The following is a 21,298-nucleotide window of genomic DNA, read 5'->3' as shown; positions in this document are numbered from 1 at the left end:
GTTGGAAAACAGAAAGCTGGTGATAATGTAATAGAACAAGGCAGGGTATGTTCCAACCCTGGCAAGCAGTAGAACAGTAGCTTTGGCCATATGGCTATGGCTTTAGAGTTAAAAAATAGAAGAGACTACTGGACAATTGATGCTGGTTAGCTGGAGCTAAGAAATTAGCGGTGATTAAGAAGAGACCAGTATCACTGAGGTGAAATCTGGGAAATGTTTTCTGAGAGCACAAAGAAGCTGTGTTCCAGAGATAGCAAAGGCAGTATCTCATACTGCAACTGGACTTGGTGATATGTAAGAGTCACCCAGGTGGTACTGGTTTTGAAGGCAGGAAGGGGTCATGGAGAGCAGCTGAGGCTTGGAACTATATAGGCCAGGGAAGGCCATTGGTGAAGGTGCAGCCTCAGTTGCAGTTGACAGCCCAGGACTGAAGGGGTCATGCAAAGGAGTTGAGGCTTGGCACAATGAAGAGAGCCTATGAGAGGTTATTGGTGAAGCCTGGTTGCAGTGAAAGACCCCAGCAGATTGGAGATGCCAGTACCATAGGATGATCACCAAGAACAGCAGTGGCAGTGGAGTGGAGTCAACCAGAGCCTAGAGTGTTACAGAGGGCAGAGCTGGAGATGTGACCCAAGACCTTTGGAGAAGCCCAGGAGATCATGTTTGGATTCCAGACACTGGAACAAGAAGCTATAATGTTGAAGTTGCCTTGGAGACTCCAGAATGTTCAAGAGGCCAGAGCCATGAGATACATGCTGAGGAAAGCTGTTAACGGGGAGTGGAACCAGCGCAAGAGAGTTGTGTTGTAGTCAATAAAGCAGAAAGGAATTGGACATCCAGACATCAAATTGGAGTTTGCTCAGCTAGCTTTTGGTATTGCTTTGGTCCAGTGTTTCCTCACTTTGTCATTTTGGAATGGTAATGTATATCCTGTGATGTTGGAGGTAAGTGTGATCTGCTTTTTTGATTTTGATTTTATGAGGGATTATAGTTAAAAGATTGTATGAATCTCAGAAGAGACTTGGAACTTTGGACTTTTAACATTGTTGAGACTGTTACAGACTGAGATTTTTGAAGTTGGACTAAATGTATTTTGTATTATGGTATGCCTAGGGATGGCCCTCATAGACTCAGGTGTTTGAACAAGAGTATGGGGGGGGGCAGGGAGTAGAATGTGGTGGTTTGAATATGTTTGTCTCAGGGAGTGGCACTATTAGAAAGTGTGAACTTGTTGGACAAAGTGTGTCACTGTGGGAGTGGGCTTTGAGATCCTCCTCCTAGCTGCCTGAGAACAGTCTGTTCCTGGCTTCCTTTGGATGAAGGTGTAGAACTCTCAACTCCTTCTCCTGCACCATGCCTGCCTGGACGCTGCCATGTTTCCCACCTTGATGATAATGGACTGAACCTCTGAACCTGTAAACCAGCCCCAATTAAATGTTATCCTTTATAAGAGTTGCCTTGGTCATGGTGTCTGTTCACAGCAGTAAAACCCTAAGTAAGACACATCCCCATACAATATTTCAACCACAACCCCATTCACACCAGTCTTTTTTAAGTGAAGGGACCGATCACAGCAGTCCCTCATGTGTTTGTACCAGTCCTGGGCCTTCTGGTAGGACAGCAGGGGATGTGTTCACCTCCAGCCTCAGGATAAAAAGCTGCAGGGTGTCTAGAGTCCCCCATGTGATGACATAGTTCTGCACAATTTTTTAGAATAGACATGGGCTGGCACAGTGTGTTCCAGAGCCAGGCTGTGTGTCAGCAGCAAGCAGCTATGGTTGGTATGCAGTTTCTTCAAGGTATACATGGAGTATTCAAAGCAGCCAGTGCTGGCATGAAGCTCATAGGGCTGGGTGCTTGGCTGATATTCCTTCCTTCAAGGCACTTGGAGTGCAGAAAGGTCCTCAGAGTTATCAATTAGGGGGTGAAACTGTCCCATCTCTCATTATCTTTGTTTTTTTTTTTAAAGCATTAGGAGAGATGTTTCCAATAAAGACTCACAACTAACATCAATAGTGATTCAACAGAGGCTATGTGGTGGCTCTGTCAGTAAAGTGGCTCGTAGACATTGGGCCAAGTTCAGATCTCCAGAATCCACGTAAGAAGTTGGGTTGATGGTATGATTGTGACCCCAGTGCAGTGGACACAGTCACAGGCTGGCCCATTAGTCTAATGGGATAAGTGAGCTCTGCTGTCAGTGAGAGACCCTGTCTCAAAAACTAGATGGAGCTGGACATAGTGGCTCACACCTTTGTCCCTTCACTAGGGAGACGGAGGCAGGCAGGTCCCTGGGAGTTCCATGCCAGCCTGGTCTACACAGTGAGTTCCATGACAGCTTGGTCTACAGAGTGAGTTCCAGCACAGCCAAGGTTGCGTAGAGTCCCTTTCTTAAAAAAAAAAAAAAAAAAAAAAAAGGTGGAGAAAAAGAGAACAACCAACATTGACATCTACATGCACACACATGTATACACCCCCCATGTCTGAGCACATATGCACATACATGTGCACAGTCTCCCATGCCTGAACACATTCTGAACACATTTGCACACATGCACAGACATACACATGTGCATACACATACACACATACAGACACACACACTTCCTGCCTTAGCATCCCTAGGAGAGGTAGGTCCCTTCTAATCTGTCTCAGAAATTAAGATTCTTTGAAACATTAAGTATATTTTGGTATAAGTGCTTAGTTAGGGTTTTGCTGCTGTGAACAGACACCATGACTAAGGCAAGTCTTATAAAGGCCAACATTTATTTGAGGCTGGCTTATAGGTCTAGAAGTTCAGTCCTGTATCATCAAGGTGGGGACATGGCAGCATCCAGTCAGGCATGGTGCAGGAGAAGCTGAGAGTTCAAATCTTCATCTGCAGGCTGCTAGTGGAAGACTGACTTCCAGGCAGGTAGGCTGAGGATCTTAAGCCCATGTTCACAGTGGCACACCTACTCCAACAAGGCCACACCTCATAATAGGGCCACTCCCTGAGCCAAGCATATACAAACCATCACATTCCACTCCCTGGCTCCCATAGACTTGTTCAAATATATGAGTCCATGGGGACCATACCTAAACATGTCATAATGCAAAATACATTTAGTCCAACTTCAAAACTCAACAATGTTAAAAGTCCAAAGTTCATGGTCTCTTCTGAGATTCATCCAATCACTTTACTGTAATCCCCAAAGCAAGACAGGAAACCAGCTGGGCAAACTCCAAACTCTGCATCTCCATGCCTAATATCATAGAAGTCTTCAGATCTCCAACTCCTTTTCATCTTTGTTGACTGTAACAAACTTCTTTCTCCTGGGCTGTTTCCACTCCCTGTTAGCAGCTTTCTTCAGCAGATAGCCCACGGCTCTGGCATCTCAAACATCTTGGGGTCTCCAAAGCATCTTCAATGTTACAGCTTCTTGTTTCAATGTCTGGGATCTACACATGATCTTCTGGGCTCCTCCAAAGGGCTGTTGTCACTTCTTTAGCTCTGCCCTCTGTAGCACTCTAAGCTCAGGTTGATCCACTCCACTGCTGCTGTTCTTGGTGATCAGCCCATGGTACTAGCATCTCCAGTACACTGGGGTCTTCTGCTGCAATTAGGCTTCACCAATAGCATTTCACAGTCTCTCCTCATAGTACCAAGCCTTAACTTCTTTGCATGACTCCTTTAGTCCTGGGCCATCAACTTCAACAGAGGTTGCACCTTCACCAGTGCCCTTCCATGGCTTCTCACAGTGCCAAGCCTCAGCTGCTCTCCATGACCCCTTCATGCCTTCAGAACCAGGAACATCTGGGTGACTCTTACACATTACTAAGCACAGCTGCTGCATGAGGCCCAACCTTGACTATCACTGGAACACAGCTTCTTTGTTCTCTCAGAAAACACTTTCCAAGAGATTTCACCGAAGTGATGTTGGTCTCTTCTTAAACACAACTAATTTCTTAAGCTCCAGCTAACCAGCATCAATTGTCTCAGAGTCCTTTCTATTTTTCACTCTAAAGCCAGAGCCACATTTCTGGGACTGAAACATGACCCACCTCCTTATTCTATTACTATCTTTGTTCTTTTTACTCCTTCTCTGCCTAAGTTTGGCTATCCTGGAACTTGCTCTGTAGATTGATCTTGAACTCAGAGATCTGCATGCCTGTCTCCTAAACACTGGAATTAAAGGTGTGGTCCACCAAGCCTGGATTTAAGTTTTTATTCAACTAGAACTCTGTTCTAGGCTGGCCTTGAACTCAAAGATCTGCTTGTCTTTGCCTCCTGGGATTAAAGCTAGTCCTACCATCCCTGGATCTAAATTTAGCTGGTTGGGGTCTTGCCCCTAGCTCACTACTGCCTTAATTCAATGTGATATTCTTGAACACAGAATTCAGCTCCATTTCACTTCATGGGATCCCTTTAATACTCGAACTACATATTTTATATTTTTCATTTCTCAGCTTGCTGGGCTTGTTTAAAATGCTCTTCATGAGACTATGATAGGCATTTCTGAGACTTCCTTTGTCAATGCAATTAATCTGAGTCCCTTCACTTTAGTGTCAGGCAAACACTTCAGACAAAGGCAAAAAGTAGCCACAGTTTTTACAAAAAAAAAAAAAAAAAAAAAAAAAGGCTTTAGGCCACATATTGAAATTTCCACTGAAACCTCTTGGGACAGGTCTTATAATTCAAATCACTCTCAGTAACAAAGTCTTCCATATTCTTACTAGGCTATCCCATTAAGCCCCATTTAAAGCATTCCATGACTTTCCAAATCCAAAGTCCAAAACCCACATTCTTCCAAACAAAAGCATGGATAGGCCTATCACCCCACTCCTGGTACCAAGTTCTGTCTTAGGGTTTTACTGCTGTGAACAGACACCATGACTAAGGCAAGTCTTATAAAGGGCAACATTTAATTGGGGCTGACTTGCAGATTCAGAAGTTCAGTCCAGTATCATCAAGGCAGGAACATGGCAGCATCCAGGCAGGCATGGTGCAGGAGAAGCTGAGCGTTCTACATCTTTATCTGAAAGCTAAGGATCTTAAGCCCATGCCCACAGTAACACACCTACTACAGTAACACACCTACTCCAACAAGGCCACACCTCGTAATAGGGCCACCCCCTAGACCAAGCATATACAAACCATCACAGTGCCTTATAGTCTTATGTGTGTTTTGTTATACATTTAAAACATTAATCTGGAGTAGGGTCTCTGGACTTCTGAAGGCAACTAGAAGAGTGTGTGGTGAGGAGACTTGAGACCCCCAAATCCAAGACTGTGCTCCCTGGAGACAGAGTCAAGGCTAGGGAAGCAGGATTCCCTGGGGGAAACATCCTACTCTGGTGTTACACTGTTTAGCCTCCTTTATGTTTATGGGGAGGCTTTAGGGTATAACGTTAAATGCATGTGGACATGTAGTTCTGTGGCTCGAGGGTTCACCATTAGTGTTATTCTCTGTTAGGGACAGATTTGTCCCTTTGAGAAATGAGGATGTGCTGAGCAAGGTCTGTGCCTACCCTCCGGGCTATTACAGAGCAAAGCCGGCTTCTCCCTTTAAACAGGAAAGCTGTGTAGGGAGGGTGAAAGGAGGGGAACTTGAGTTCCAATCTGACTTCTGCTGGATAATGGCAGCTTCAAATTTGTCACCAAACTAGGAGCTCCTGAGAGGTATGGAGGGAAACAGAGGGGGCCTCAACTCCTTTCTGAGGCTGTGATAAAATCCCATGACCAGAGGCAACTATTCCTCCCTACACAGCTTTCCTGTTTAAAGGGAGAAGCCGGCTTTGCTCTGTAGTAGCCCTGAGGGTAGGCACAGACCTTGCTCAGCACATCCTCATTTCTCAAAGGGGAAGGGGATTTGTTTAGCTCAGCTCATGGTTTCAGAAGGCTCGAGTCCATGCTGGTGGGCACAGTATGGCAGCAAGGAGCCTGGCAGGAAGCTGGCTATGACATTTCATCAGCGTATAGGAAACAGAGACAGTGAACTAGAAGTGGGGTGAGGGTGTAAACATTAAGCCACACCCAGTGACTTAATTCCTTCAGCAAATGTGCATCTCCTAAAGGTTCCACAACCTCCCCCAGAGAGTGCCACCAACTGAAGATCAAGTGTTCACATATGCATGGGGGACATTTTTTCATTCAAACCAACACATAAGCAGAGACACAAATTTCCCGCCACCATGGATGGTGCTCACCATACCTTTCCACCATGATGAGAGGGTCATAGCCCCTCCCATTAGCCCCAGTAAATCCTCCTTGGGATGGGGCATTTGGTAAATGCTTGGATGGGGCAGTTGGTCAGAGCAGAGAGAGAAGTTATTAATATAGATAAACATACCATGTCTATGAATGTGTCCCGGTGCTTCTTGTGAATGACACCATGGCCTCTGGCTCTCGTGAAATGCGGGGTGGGTTAGAGATGAGGGAATGGATGGGCTGAGCATCGAAACCTCCCTCCCTGGCTTGTTTCCCCATTAGTTTCAAGGGTCTCACTTTCTATGATGCAGGCGCTGTGTCTGAAAGTAGACTTTAGTGTGGACCAGCTCTGATACTCCTGTGGCCTCCCATTCTTAAAGTGGCCTCTGTAAGACAGAGAGACCTCCCCAGGGAGAGAACACTGGCATGAGCCTTTGGGCATTCTGACTGTGTCCTATTGCTGCGTGTCTCAGCAGCTCACAGAGCTTGGTCATCTTTCCTTCCCAATGCTTTACCCTGTGAGCTCACAGTTCTAATCATCTAGTCCTGTGTTCTATACTCTTCCTACTGGGTCTGGGCAGCTGTGTCCTATCTATTCCCTGACTCCCTACAGGGTGGAGGGCAGACAGAGAGTCCTCTGTCTTCTGTGGAATGTAGCAGCAATTCTGAGTAAGGCACTGGCCAAGAAGTCCGGTTCCCCTATAAACTTTTTACAGTTCAGGAAAGTAAACACGTGGTTTAAGGTCTTTGCATAGGCAGGACTCACCGGTTTAGCTTGCTTTATAGAACTTTGAAAGAAAATGTTGGTAGAGCTAATACCTTTGGGAACCAGTCAAGGGGCGGGATCCAGAATCCTAGGGAAGAGCTTGGTGACTTAGGAGAGAAAAAGAGGAACCCTGTAGGAGCTGACTCCTCGTTCTTGCTCAGAATCTGTCTGTCCGGGTGATGTAGCCAGGTTTTCCCAGTTCAGGAAATTCGTTCCTATGTGGGGCAGTCACAGAGTTTCCTAGCACCAAGGGCTTTTACAAGTGAGCAGATAGGACCCAGGAAGCTGCATCACACAGTCCATTGGGGTTAGGGATCCATATACTGTTCAATTGAGCATCTCTCCAAGACTCTACTGTGTGCTGGCAGGTGAGGAGAATATGGACAACCACTTGATGAATGTGTACAAAGGAACATGGCTGCGAGTGAGAGGGGTCCAGGGTCCATTTCTAAGGTTTTTGTGCTAGCAGAGACCTTGGGAGGAGAGGGAATGACCAGAGTTCCCAGTTAGAGCCCTGGGGTGTGGGGAAGAAATGCAAATATCCACAACCATTTAGCAGGTGAATTCACAGCCAGTGTTGAGCATCTGCAGTTTCTAGGTACAAGTGTGGCTAACCAATGATGAGGAAGAATTAGGTGGGGCTACATGTGAACGACCTTGGGACAGACCAGCAGAGACCAGAGTCCAGCCATTAGAGCAGGGTACTTGGGTGTGGGGGGGTGCCTGCTAAAGTTGGGGTGAGCTAAATTCTGGGAGTCGGAGAAGCAGGAATGGGAGTGGAAGACATAGGCAGAAATCAGTAGTTGCAGTCACAAGGAAGGTACCTGGGCTCTGAGAGTGATTCTAGCTATGATGGGTGTGGAGAGGTCACAGTTGGGGTACTGTGGGGGGCATTCATTACAGCCTTACTTACAAACTCTCTCAGTAAGAAATGAGTTGGGCTAGAGAGATGGCTCAGAGGATAAGAGCACTGACTATTCTTCCAGAGGTCCCGAGTTCAATTACCAGCAACCACATGGTAGTTCACAACCATCTGTAATGGGATCCAAAGCCCTCTTGTGTCTGAAGAAATGTACTCATACACATAAAATAAATAATTCCTTTTTTAAAATGAGTTGTTCTGGGAAACGCAGACAGCAAGGTCAAACTGGAGGTATAATGTCAGTACTTATGACCTTCTTGACAAACCAATTGTTGTCGTCACTAGAAGGTCACAGTATGTATGGATAGATAGACAGAGGCAAAGCAAGTAATGTGTGTGTGTGTGTGTGTGTGTGTGTGTGTGTAGATTTCAATATCAAATACTGTACCTGTCAGGCACTTAGAATGCTTTTGGCTTGTGGGATCTTGGGAGGGAGTTTATTTTTATTTTATTTTTACATACTGCAAATTGGTTTGCTACTTATTGCATAATTTATGTTAGTTTTAATATTTTCCCAGCACTTGGGAGGCAGAGACAGGCAGATTTCTGAGTTTGAGGCTAGCCTGGTCTACAGAGTGAGTTCCAGGACAGCCAGGGCTACACAGAGAAACCCTGCCTCGAAAAACCAAAAAAAAAATTCTTTAAAAATATTTATTATATTTCTGTTTATTGTATGTGTGCACACGTGTGTCCTGGTATGTCTGTGGAGGCCAGAGGATAACTTGGGGGGAACTCAGTTCTTACCTTACCTTCTGTCATATGGATCTCAGGGATTGAACTAAGGTTGTCAGACTTGGCAGCAAGTGCCCTTACCTGCTGAGCCATCTTGCTGGCCCCCCAAAAGTTGTTGATCTTTGTTTGTTTGTTTGTTTGTTTTCAATCTAAGGATTCACCATGAGTAACCCTAGCAAATGTTTGCCTGGTGCTTATTGATTCTTTTTATTTAATTGGATATTTTATTTATTTACATTTCAAATGTTATCCCCTTTCCTGGTCCCTCCCAACTCCCCTATCCCATTCCCCTCCCCCTGCTTCTATGAGAATGCTCCCCCACCCACCCACCCACCCACTCCTGCCTCCCTGCCCTGGCATTCCCCTATACTGGGGCATTGAGACTTCATGGGACCGACAGCCTCTCCTCCCATTGATGTCCAATAAGGCCATCCTCTGCTACATATGCGGCTGGAGCCATGGGTCCCTCCACGTGTACTCTTTGCTTGGTGGTTTAGTCCCTGGGAGATCTGGGTGGGTGGGAGGGGTCTGGTTGGTTCATATTGTTGTTCTTCCTATGGGGCTGCAAACCCCTTCAGCTCCTTCAGTCCTTCCCCTAACTCCTTCATTGGGAACCCTGTGGTCAGTCCAATGGCTGGCTGCGAGCATCTGCGTCTGTACTTGTCAAGCTCTGGCAGAGCCTCTCAAGAGACAGCTATATCAGGCTCTTGTCAGCAAGCACTTCTTGGCATCCACAATAATGTCTGGATTTGGTGACTGTATATAACAGGATAGATCCCTGGGTGGGGCAGTCTCTAGCTGGCCTTTCCTTCAGTCTCTGCTCCACACTTTGTCTCCATATTTCCTCCCTTGAGTATTTTGTTCCCCCTTCTAAGAAGGACTGAAGTATCTACACTTTGGTCTTCCTTCTTCTTGAGCTTCAGGTGGTCTGTGAATTGTACCGTGGGTATACCGAGCTTCTGGGCTAATATCCACTTATCAGTGAGTGCATACCATGTGCGTTCTTTTGTGACTGGGTTACCTCACTCAGGATATTTTCTAGTTCCATCCATTTGCCTAAGAACTTCATGAAGTCATTGTTTTTAATAGCTGAGTGCTTATTCTACACCACGCTCTGTTCCGAGTACTTTCCACGGATGAGGTGATGTCCTTCCCCGGGGGGGGGGGGGGGGGACGACTCAGACAGTGCATTCAAGCTCAAGAAGGCTGGCAGGTGCCTGTGTTTGCAGAGCTGCTGTGTTGCAGCTGGCGTCTGAGACCAAGCCACTTGCTTTTGGAGTCTGTACTCTTAATCACCGTGGGGCTTTGTAGCTCCCCTGGGAGGAAAGGGCATTCTCTGTGGCTGAAGCACATAGGGAAGGGGACACTTACATTTTTATAGCTGGTAGAAAGGGTTGCCTAACACCTACCTACATTTAGTAGATGAATGAGTGAATGAGTGAATAAGTGAATGAATGAATGAATGATTGAACAAAAGGAAAATCCTTTGTCTCCAGGATCTGAAACAACTTGAATGTTTCCCAGGACAAAGCTGCTTCTTCAAATGGAAGGTTGATAAATTGACTAATGGAACATCAGTGATTGGGTAGAGGTTGGAATGTTGCAAGTCCATAGCCAAATTATCTTGAGTCATCTTTAGCTCTCTTACTAGCCACCGATAGCCTTCCTCTGTTCCTGACCCAACAGGTCTGTGGGCCTTTGGAATGTGCAAACAGAACACGAGTTTTGCTGTTGTTGTTGTTTCTTTTGAAAGGTATTAACTTAGCAGACTACTAGCTTCCACCAACCCAAAGGTTAGTGTCTTCAGACAGCATGTAGCAGAGGTTTGCCCCATTTGGCTATAAAGCGCCTTCTCTGATGTTTCTACCAGAGTATTAGAAAAGCATATTGACTTAAGACTCTCTGTCCTATTATTGCAAGAACTTCACAGCTCGGCTTCCATGTAGGATCACTGAGTTTGGGCTAACCTAAACTCTGTTCCCAGGCCACTCTTACTTGACTCTAGAATAAATGATTCCTTAGCCCCTTTGAGGAGAGAGCTCTGTTTTGGGCTTGACATTATGAAGGGACTTGAGAAGCCTCTCCCAGTCTTGACAGCAGGTGGCTTGGCTTCCTCACCTCCTCTAGGAGACGGGGAAGAACCGGCCACTCCTCTGGGAGACGCTATCTGCTGAGAAACCTGTCTTATCTTCCAGATCCCCAAGAGCATGGAGGGTGGCCCAGGCTATCCCAACACACTTCTCCAGCACCTATGGTGGATAGGTGTGGCGTTCAATGAACCACAGCTCCCAGAATTCCCACTTTCCTGTGGCCCCTCCCACATTGACTCTGGGTTGGATGCGTAGTTTTCTTTAGCCAATGGGATGTTAGCAAGCCCGCCACAGGCAGGATCTTGGTAACTGCTTACAGGATAGGCTTGTCTTAGAACCCGCCCATCAAGCTTGTTCACTACATAATGTAGAAAGAGGCGCTGAAGGAGTCTATTTTGGATATTTCTCCAGTTTCAACCAAACTTGCAAATGGAGGGTAGCCATTAACAGAGGCCAGCTAAGCGACTCAGCTTCGTGAGAAAGAAGAACCCATTTCAGTTTTGAGTCAGTATGTTCTGGGTGGCTTACTTGGCAGACACAAGTCTGGACATAGGATGGTCACAGTGAAAATCAAGGCTGAGCATCCAGCCTGAGCCGGACGTGAGTCGTCTTCTCTATCATTCTCTATCTTCTTGCCTTGGGACAGCATGTTTCAGTGAACCCAAGCTTTGACTAAGATGACTGACCAGTGAGTGTTGAGGATCTGCCTGTGTTCAATGCTGGGGTTACAGGCACGAGGGGGACAGCAGGCTGGGACCTCGTCCCCCTGCGGATACTGTCCCTGGAGACCAGTTACAGCCTGGAGTGATACAAGTGTGAACCTGAGGTCCAGCTACATCAATTCTAAATGAGAGGTTATAGCTCCCAGGGTTCCTCTCTGATGCTAAGACTCTGACCTGAGAGCTAAATCTGGCGGCCAGAAGCGGGGGTGGGGTAGAGTGGAATGGGACCTCAGGGACCTGGGCATCCTCCTTTTAATGATCACCTCCTGAAATTACTTCCAAATGAGAAGGGACCTTGTCTGAAAAAAAGGTAGAAGGTGAGGATTGACACCTAAGGTTGTCCTCTGAGCTCTACACATGCCACGGCACATGAAAACCCATACTTAAATACACACACATACACCTTACACACACATATACACCTTATATACCTTACACACACATACACACACACACACACACACACACACACACACACACACACACACACACACAGAGAGAGAGAGAGAGAGAGAGATTGATTTAAAATAAAAACTCCATATCCTTTTTTGGCATCACATCTATGAAGAGATGAACCACATCTTGTGCATTTGTCTTATAAGCTCTGTCAGGACTCCATGACCCAGTGTCTCTGCTGATAGTACTCTCTCTCAGATCTAACACCCAGCATCCCCCTGAGCTTGTCATGAGTGGTCTGACTGGAGGTGACTGTTGGTATCAAGAACCAGTTTGGCAGATCAGCTCCAAACTCAGGAATGTCACACATAGGTGACATCGGTTGCCAGGGCAACTGCATATCTTCCCAGAGCCCACTTCCAACACTCACCTCTGAGCAGGTTATGTCACAGCCTAAATAAAAGGCAGACCCTTCCTCACTTTTGACCCTTTTCCCCTTGTCTTTCTCTCTTTCCCCTCTTTGTCTCCAATAAACCTCTGACGCGTGGAACTGCTTTGGCCTGGTGTGGTCTGTCTGGACCCATTAAAATGAGTCCCCATTTTAATGTATCAGTGACAGCATTTCCAGGAGAGCAGGTGGAACAGGGAGGAGCTGGGACAGCGACAGTGGAGGATGCAAAAGGCACCCAGTCATGCCCCAGGGTAAGAAGTCCTGCCCCTTCTCCACAGCCCCCAGTCAGACAGGAATCCCTGAAGCAAAGAATTGCTTTCTGAGGGCTGCGTGCAGGGGCCCTGGCCTTCTTCCTCTTGAGACCATAGGAGTCTGCCTGCCTTTCTTAGTTTCTTATTTGTGTTTTCTATGGCTTTGGTTCAGATAAATAAGAAATGAACATGGAGAGAGACGCATGAACCTAACCTCTGGCTGTTTTGGTGGGTAGAATCTAGTGGGGTGAGTTGTCAAAACATTTCAGGGCTGCACGGACCATGTGCTGTCTGTCTCACAGTGGCTTTATGAATGCTTTCTGTTTAGAAGGAAGAGCCTTGGGGCTCAGCGTTCTCTTAGCCTATTAGCGCTGATGTTCTGGGGGAAGGAGACTTGGAACCCAGGGAGGAAAAAGCAGGCAGAGGGAACGAATAGTGTCAGCTGGGGCATGATGGCTGTCAGGAGGGAGGAATTCCTCACATGGTGTATTAGTCAGGGTTCTCTAGAGTCACAGAACTTATGGACAGTCTCTAGATAGTAAAGGAATTTATTGATGACTTACAGTCGGCAGCCCAATTCCCAACAATGATTCAGTCGCAGCTGTGAATGGAAGTCCAAGGATCTAGCAGTTACTCAGTCTCACGCAGCAAGCAGGCGAAGGAGCAAGAGCTCGAGCTAGACTCCCTTCTTCCAATGTCCTTATATTGTCTCCAGCAGAAGGTGTAGCCCAGATTAAAGGTGTGTCCCACCACACCTTTAATCCCAGATGAAAGGCGTAGCCCAGATTAAAGGTGTGTTCCTTAAACTCAGAGATTCAATCTTCTGGAATCCATAGCCACTATGGCTCAAGATCTTCAAACCAAGATCCAGATAAGGATCTCCAAGCCTCCAGATAAGGGTCACTGGTGAGCCTTCCAATTCCGGATTGTAGTTCATTCCAAATATTGTCAAGTTGACAACCAGGAATAGCCACTACACATGGGTAATCCACAAACCAGAGGGCTCTGAGGTGAGAGGCAGCACCCAACAGAGAAGAGCTCCGCACAGTGCTGTTGGAGGATTGACAGCACAGAAGGTGCCTGCTCACTCTCCTCTCCCCGACTCTGCCCTTCTCAGGGCTGCCCTGTCGCATATGGACCTCATCCAGGTAGAGTGAAATCTTGCATCCCTCTGGCTGTAGAAGTTGCTGTGCTAGGTAATGAAATCTTTGTTGTTGCAGATTCCAAAAGAAAGAAGGCGAGAAAGAAGCTAGCCCTTCAAGTGTGCTTTAAGAGCAGCGAGCTGATGGGGAATGCATTTCCCACAGCAGAACAGGATGAGGGGATTTGTAAGTGAGGCTCCAGCAGCTGGTCTCTGGGGGCAGGGTGGCAGCTGCCGTGTGTGTGTGTGTGTGTGTGTGTGTGTGTGTGTGTGTGTGTGTGTGTGTGTGTGTGTGTAAGGGGACTCAGGCAGAGGGATAAGCATCTAGTGGGCTGAGCTGTCAAAACATTTCAGGGCTGTGCAGGCCACGCGCTTCTGCAGAGAAAATTCCACAATTATGCTATGAAATATGCTGTATTTTTTCCCCTACAAACCCCAAACTTTACACCCACATAAAAGCTCTCAGAGTCATTTGACATGCATAGGCGAGCAGACAATCTGTCTGAACTCACATTGCAGAAGCTTAACACGCATTTGATTTTGTATTTCATCGATTCCCCCCCAGCGTCCCTGAAGAATAAAAGGAATAAATAGCAGAGTCCATTTGATGGAAGAGATTGGCTAGAGGCCAGTGAACATGAACATGGCAATCCAGATGGATTCAGGAGCCTTCGGGCCCTGTCCACTGTCTGGGCTCGTCCTGAGGCCTCCACACTATTGGCTCAACCCTGAGATTCCCTTCCACTCTGTAACAAGGCTTTGGCCATGTGAAACTGTGACCCTGATATCATTTCTCCCTCTCCCTCTTCCTCTCCCCTTTCTCCCTCCTTCTTAAATGAGTCTTTGTGGTTGAGGGCATTTCTTTTTTTTTTTAATAAACAAACAGATAACAACAAATAAATAGACAAATATAATAATTTTATGTGTATGAGTGTTTTGCTTGCATGTCTGTCTGTGTACCACATGTATGCCTGGTGCCCATGAGGTCAGAAGAGGGCATGGGATTCCCCAGAATTGGAGTCATAGGTGCTTAAGAGCTGCCATGCAGGTGCTGAGAATCAAACCCTGGTCTTCTCGAAGAGAAGTCTTAACTGCTGAGCTGTCTCTTTACTTCCTTACCTTGACATTTTCATAGGGCAGAACTGCTTTTGTTTCCCTGAAGACAGACTGCCCATGGGGGGAGGGGCAGAGGGGGGAGGGGGTGGAGATGGAGGGGTTGGAGGCTAGTAGTTAGTCCCGCAAGTAATTCTTTGGTAGTGTTCAGGTGAAGGACTTGTTGGGATGGGGTCAGAGCATGCTAAGGCATTATAATGGTTTGAACAAAAGTGGTTTCCATGAGAGTGGCACTAATAGGAGGTGTGGCCTTGTTGAAGTAGGTGTGGCCTGGTAGAAAGTGTGTCGGTAGAGCATGGATTTTGAGATTTCAGAACCTCAAGCCAGGCCCAGTGGCTCACAGTCTTGCTGCCTGTGGATCCTGATGTAGAACTCTCAGCTCCTTCTCCGGCACCATGTCTACCTGCATGCCACCATGCTTCCTGCCATGACAATTGTCTTAGTTGGGGTTTCACTGCTGTGAACAGACATCATGACCAATGTAAATCTTATAAAGGACAATATTTAATTGGAGCTGGCTTACAGGTTCAGAGGTTCAGGCCACTATTATCAAGGCAGGAGCATGGAGCATTCAGGCAGGCATGGTGCAGGAGGAGCTGAGAGTTCTACATCTTCATCTGAAGGCTGCTAGCAGAATACTGACTTCTAGGCAGCTAGGATGAGGGTCTTAAACCCACACCCACAGTGTAGACATCTACTCCAACAAGGCCACTCCTCCTAGTAGTGCCACTCCCTGAGCCAAGCATATGCAAACCATCAAATCCCACTCCCTACCCCCCATAGACTTTTCAAACATATGAATCTATGGGGGCCATATCTAATCATATATTAGTCCAACTTCAAAAGTTTCCATAGTCTATAGCAGTCTTAACAACGTTAAAAGTCCAAAGTTCAAGGTCTCTTCTGAGATTCATCCAATGACTTAACTATAATCTCCAAAGCAAGACAGGAAAACAGCTGGGCAAACGCCAAACTCTGCATCTCCATGGCTGATGTCAAAGTGGTCTTCAGATCTCCACTCCTTTTTCATCTTTGTTGACTGCAACAAACTGCTTTCTCCTGGGCTGGTTCCACCCTGTTAGCAGCTTTCCTGAGCAGATATCCTAAGGCTCTGGCATCTCAAAAATCTTGGGGTCTCCAAGGCAATGTTGATGTTATAGCTTCCTGTTTTGATGCCTGGGATCCCCACATGATCAAAGGGCTGTTGTCACCTCTTTAGCTCTGCCCTCTGTAGCACTCTAAGCTCAGGTTGATCCATTCCACTGCTGCTGCTATTCTTGGTGACCATCCCATGGTATTGGCATCTCCAGTACACTGGGGTCTTCTGCTGCAATTAGGCTTCACCAATAGCATTTCACAGTCTCTCCTCATAGTACCAAGCCTTAACTTCTTTGCATGACTTCTTCAGTCCTGGGCCATCAACTTCAACAGAGGCTGCACCTTCACCAATGGTCTTCCATAGCCTCTCACAGTACCAAGCCTCAGCTGCTCTCCATGACCCCTTCCTGCCTTCAAAACCAGTACCACCTGGGTGACTCTTACACATTACCAAGTCCAGTTGCAGTATGAGATACTATCTTTGCTATCTCTGGAACACAGCTTCTTTGTGCTCTCAGAAATATTTCCCAGATTTTACCTCAGTGATACTGGTCTCTTTTTTGTTTGTTTGTTTTTGTTTTTGTGTTTTTGTTTTTCGAGACAGGGTTTCTCTGTGTAGTACTGGCTGTCCTGGAACTCACTTTGTAGACCAGGCTGGCCTCGAACTCAGAAATCCACCTGCCTCTGCCTCTCGAGTGCTGGGATTAAAGGCGTGCGCCACGTAATCACTGCTAATTTCTTAGCTCCAGCTAACCGGCATCAATTGTCCCAGTAGTCTCCTTTTCCTCTTATCTATAAAGCCAGAGCCACATGGCCAAAGCTGCCAAGTTCTGCTGCATGCCAGGACTGGAACATGGCCCTTTTGTTCTATTACATTATCACCAGCTTTCTGTTTTCCAACTCCTTTACTCCCTGAGCTTGGCTGTCCTAGAACTTGCTCTGTAGACTGACTTTGAACTCAGAGATCTGCCTGCCTATAAAACACTGGGATTAAAGGTGTGGGCCACCAAACCTGCATTTAAGGTTTTCTTTACCTAGAACTTGCTCTGTTCTAAGCTGGCTTTGAACTCAGAGGTCTTGTCTTTGCCTCCTGAGATTAAAGGTTTGCACTACCATGCTTGGATTTAAGTTTAGCTGGAGGGTGGGGGGGGGGGGGGGAGATCTTGCCACAAGGTCACTTCTCCCTTAATTTAATCTAATATCCTTGAATACACACACACAGACAGACACACATACACACTCCATATTCACATACATGTACACATACACACAAGCACACTTAGTCACACACACACACACACACACACACACACACACACACACACACATGCATCTCCCCTTACACTTTTAAAAAATAAGAACAAATATATAGTATTCTCCTTCTGAGAACCTAAGGCTAAGCCTAAGGCTGCTGGCAAGCAGACCTTCGAGGTTTCTTTTGGAACAACATGAAGAATTAGGCAGAATTAGCATAGTAATTGGTTACAGATAAAAGACAGAGCCAGGAGTGTGAAAACCATTTGTTTTCCTAAGGGATGAAGCATCCCAGATCCATCTTTCCTCCCTGCCCTATCTCCCGCCTCAGTCAGCACACTTCTTGCTGGCCCCTGGCCCAGTCGCTGAACCTGCGTTGTGTCCTCCAGCAGAGGCTTCAGGCTGCAGTTAATAAGCATCATGATGTCAAGGCTGAGTTCTACTCCTGCCAGCACTGTCTTAAATCATAGACTGCTTATGTCACCAGCAGCAAGAGGGGAACCTTTCTGCCTGGAGGGAGGGAGGGAGGGAGGGAGGGAGGGAGGGAGGGAGGGAGGGAGTGCTGTTCAATGCTGAGGCACTGAGCAAGGGCTTCCGGAGAACTGGCTTACAAGCCTTCTCAAAGTCTTAGTTCAAGGAGCCATCCTCCCATTTTTCCAGGTAAAGCCTTCTGTGGAGCCTCAACGCCCACGAGCCTCTAACTATCCGGGCCATTCACAGTGGCCCAAAGACAGCAGGGAGATCCCCCGAGGAACGACTCAGGCTTGAAGTTCTGTTCCAAGTAGGAACCTCCAGGGTCCTGCTCCTCTGAGACTCCTGGGTGCAGGCTGAGGGCAAAGACAACCCAGAGAAGAGTCATTTCCTGGCCTTCACTGTCCCAAAGCCAGAACAAAGGGATCCCTGGAATGGAGCAGGGGCAGAGGGAAGAGAGCACTGTTCAGAGGAGCCTGTGGCTGCCCTGGTGATCCAGGACCAGTTCCCCGCCCCTCCAACACCCTCACCTCTGCCAGGGTGCTAACAGCTGCTCCAAGGGCAGCTGCCACCGGATGGACCTAGGTGGTGTGAGGTCAGAATAGGACCAACAGTTCCAGGTGGCTCAGAAGGGGTGGCCAGGTACTCGCCCTCCATGGGGCAGAGAAGGTGCAGAAGGTCAGCTTGCCCCTGTGTCTGCTCCATTATTCCTGGTTCTTAGGTCTTGCTGGGTTGGGGCCTCAGACAGAGTGGAGGCTGAAACAAAGGTCAGATTTGTGTGGCCGCTATATGGTGCTTCAGACACTTGCTTCAGAGCCCTTCCTTCCTTCCTTCCTTCCTTCCTTCCTTCCTTCCTTCCTTCCTTCCTTCCTCCCTCCCTCCCTTCCTTCCTTTTTTCTCCCTCTCTTCTTCCTTCCTTCCTTCCTTCCTTCCTTCCTTCCTTCCTTCCTTCCTCCCTCCCTCCCTTCCTTCCTTTTTTCTCCCTCTCTTCTTCCTTCCTTCCTTCCTTCCTTCCTTCCTTCCTTCCTTCCTTCCTTCCTTCCTTCCTCCTTCCCTTCCTCCTTCCCTTCCTTCTCCCCTCCCTCCTTCCCTCCCTCCTTCCCTCCCTCCCTCCCTCCCTCCCTCCCTCCCTCCCTCCCTCCCTCCCTCTCCCTCCATTGTCTGGACTTTGTAAGGGTAGGTCCCTGTAGTGCCTATTCCTGATTGTCAATTTGACTGTATCTGGAATTAACTGCAATCCAGAATTGGAAGGCTCACCTGTGATCCTGACCTTGAGGCTGGGAGATACGCGTTTCTGACCTGGAGATCTTGAGGCACAGTGGCCATGAATCAGAGGAGACTGAGGCAAGAAGATCTCTGAGTTCAAGGTCATCCTGGGACAAAACAAGTCCCAGATCCAGGTGTGGTGGTACACACCTTTAATCTGAGCCACACCTCATGCTGGAGACCTACATAAGGACATTGGAAAAGGGAAGATTCTCTCTTCTTTGCCTGCTTGCCTTGTGGGACTGAGCAACTGCTAGATCCTTGGACTTCCACTCACAGCTGCCCATTAGTTGGACTACAGACTAAGCAGAGTTACCGTGATCAGAGAAAACTCCACAACGACTAAGAGAACAGCTTCTTCGCTTGTTTGTTGAACAGGAAGAGAAGATGTCCGAACGGAAAGTTTTAAACAAATACTACCCACCTGACTTTGACCCATCGAAGATCCCGAAACTCAAGCTACCCAAGGACCGGCAGTATGTGGTGCGGCTGATGGCCCCCTTCAACATGAGGTGTAAGACTTGTGGAGAGTACATCTACAAAGGGAAGAAGTTCAACGCACGAAAGGAAACAGTCCAGAATGAGGCCTACCTGGGCCTGTCAATCTTCCGATTCTACATCAAGTGCACGCGCTGCTTGGCTGAGATCACCTTCAAGACGGACCCAGAGAACACGGACTACACCATGGAGCACGGGGCCACGCGCAACTTCCAGGCGGAGAAGCTTTTGGAGGAGGAGGAGAAGCGCGTGCAGAAGGAGCGAGAGGACGAGGAACTGAACAACCCCATGAAGGTCCTAGAGAACCGGACAAAGGACTCCAAGCTGGAGATGGAAGTGCTGGCAAACCTGCAAGAGCTGAAAGACCTCAACCAGCGGCAGGCACACGTGGATTTCGAGGCCATGCTGCGGCAACACCGCCTGTCTCAGGAGCAGTGGCGACAGCAGCAGGAGGAGGAAGATGAGCTGGAGACAGCTGCCTTGCTGCAGGAGGCTCACCATCGAAGGCTTCCGGATGACTCCGACTCAGAGGATGAGGCTCCACCTTCCCGACTACAGGCAGCTGCAAGACCCAACCCCACGACCAGCCTCCACAAGGTACCAAAGACCAAGAGGAAGGCAGAGGCCCTGTGCGGCAAAGCACAGTTGGCAGGCTTGGTTGTACCAAAGAAGGTAAAGACGGAAGCCAAAGGGGGCTCAGAGCAAGTCAAGGTGTCCACCGCAGGTGCCCCCGAGAACAGGAAGACAGCCAACCCTACACCCCAGACATCTGCTGCGTCCTCCCTGAGCCAGCTGGGTGCATACAGGGATAACAAGGACAGTGACAACTGAGCATCAGTGATGCCCACCGTGGTGTCATAGATCCAAGAAATGAGGAGGAGGTGGGATCAAGCAAATAGGAAGCCTCTGGACCATTTCTGCCATGGTCCTGGCAGGGTGTGGAGAAGCAGTGACCCCAGGCACCCCAGGACAGACAGCCTGGTCCACTCCTTCAGTCCTTGAGTTGTGCGGAGCTTGTTGGCCGGTCCCTTTCTGTCACAGATCTGAACATTGTCTGACATAGGACAGGAGGCAGGGATCATTGGCCATCTCCCAACCATGCACAAGGTCTGGGGCTCCACCTGCATAACACAGTAGTACTGTAAAAACAAACAAAGCCGGGCGTGGTGGCACACGCCTTTAATCCCAGCACTTGGGAGGCAGAGGCAGGCGGATTTCTGAGTTCGAAGCCAGCCTGATCTACAAAGTGAGTTCCAGGACAGCCAGGGCTACACAGAGAAACTCTGCCTCGAAAACCCAAAACAAACAAACAAACAAAAACAAAAAAACACAAACAAACAAAAAAAAACCCCAAAAAACAAGAAAGAATAGAAAACCAATTGAAAAACAAATAAACAAAAAGAAGCAGAGTTATCCATTGTGATGGTTTGTATAAGCTCAGCCCAGGGAGTGGCAGTTGGGGGGGCGTGGCCTTGTTGGAGTAGGTGTGTCACTGTGGGTGTGGGCTTTAAGACCCTCATCCTAGCTGCATGGAAGCCAGTCTTTTCCTAGCAGCCTTCAGATGAAGATGTAGAACCCTCAGCTCTGCCTGCACCATGCCTGCCTGGATGCTGCCATGCTCCCATCTTGATGATAATGGACTGAATCTCTGAACCTATAAACCAGGTTAAATGTTGTCTTTTATAAGACTTACACTGGGCATGGTGTCTGTTCATAGCAGTTACACCCTAACAAAGACAGCCCCCCCTACCACCACCAAATAACAAACTAAAACAGACAAAACAAACCCGTGGCCTCACACTGTAGCTGTAGTTGTTATAAAATTCACTATAGCTTAGGTTGCCCTTGCACCTACAGCAGTCCTCATCTCAGCCTCCTGGGTGCTGGGATTATAGATACAAGTCAAGTCCTGGTTTGCCTAATTTCTCTTTGGCAAGTTT

The 21,298-nt window shown here is 47.7% G+C and overlaps 1 pseudogene; it reads left to right on the top strand.

Moving 5' to 3' along the window:
- Nucleotides 19,201-20,485, top strand: Gm4766 (predicted pseudogene 4766; annotated as a pseudogene).

The sequence above is a fragment of the Mus musculus genome, chromosome 17, assembly GCF_000001635.26.
Source record: "Mus musculus strain C57BL/6J chromosome 17, GRCm38.p6 C57BL/6J".
Lineage (NCBI taxonomy): Eukaryota > Metazoa > Chordata > Mammalia > Rodentia > Muridae > Mus > Mus musculus.
Note: the sequence above shows the minus strand (reverse complement) of the source record. Positions and strands in the feature narration are given on the sequence as shown.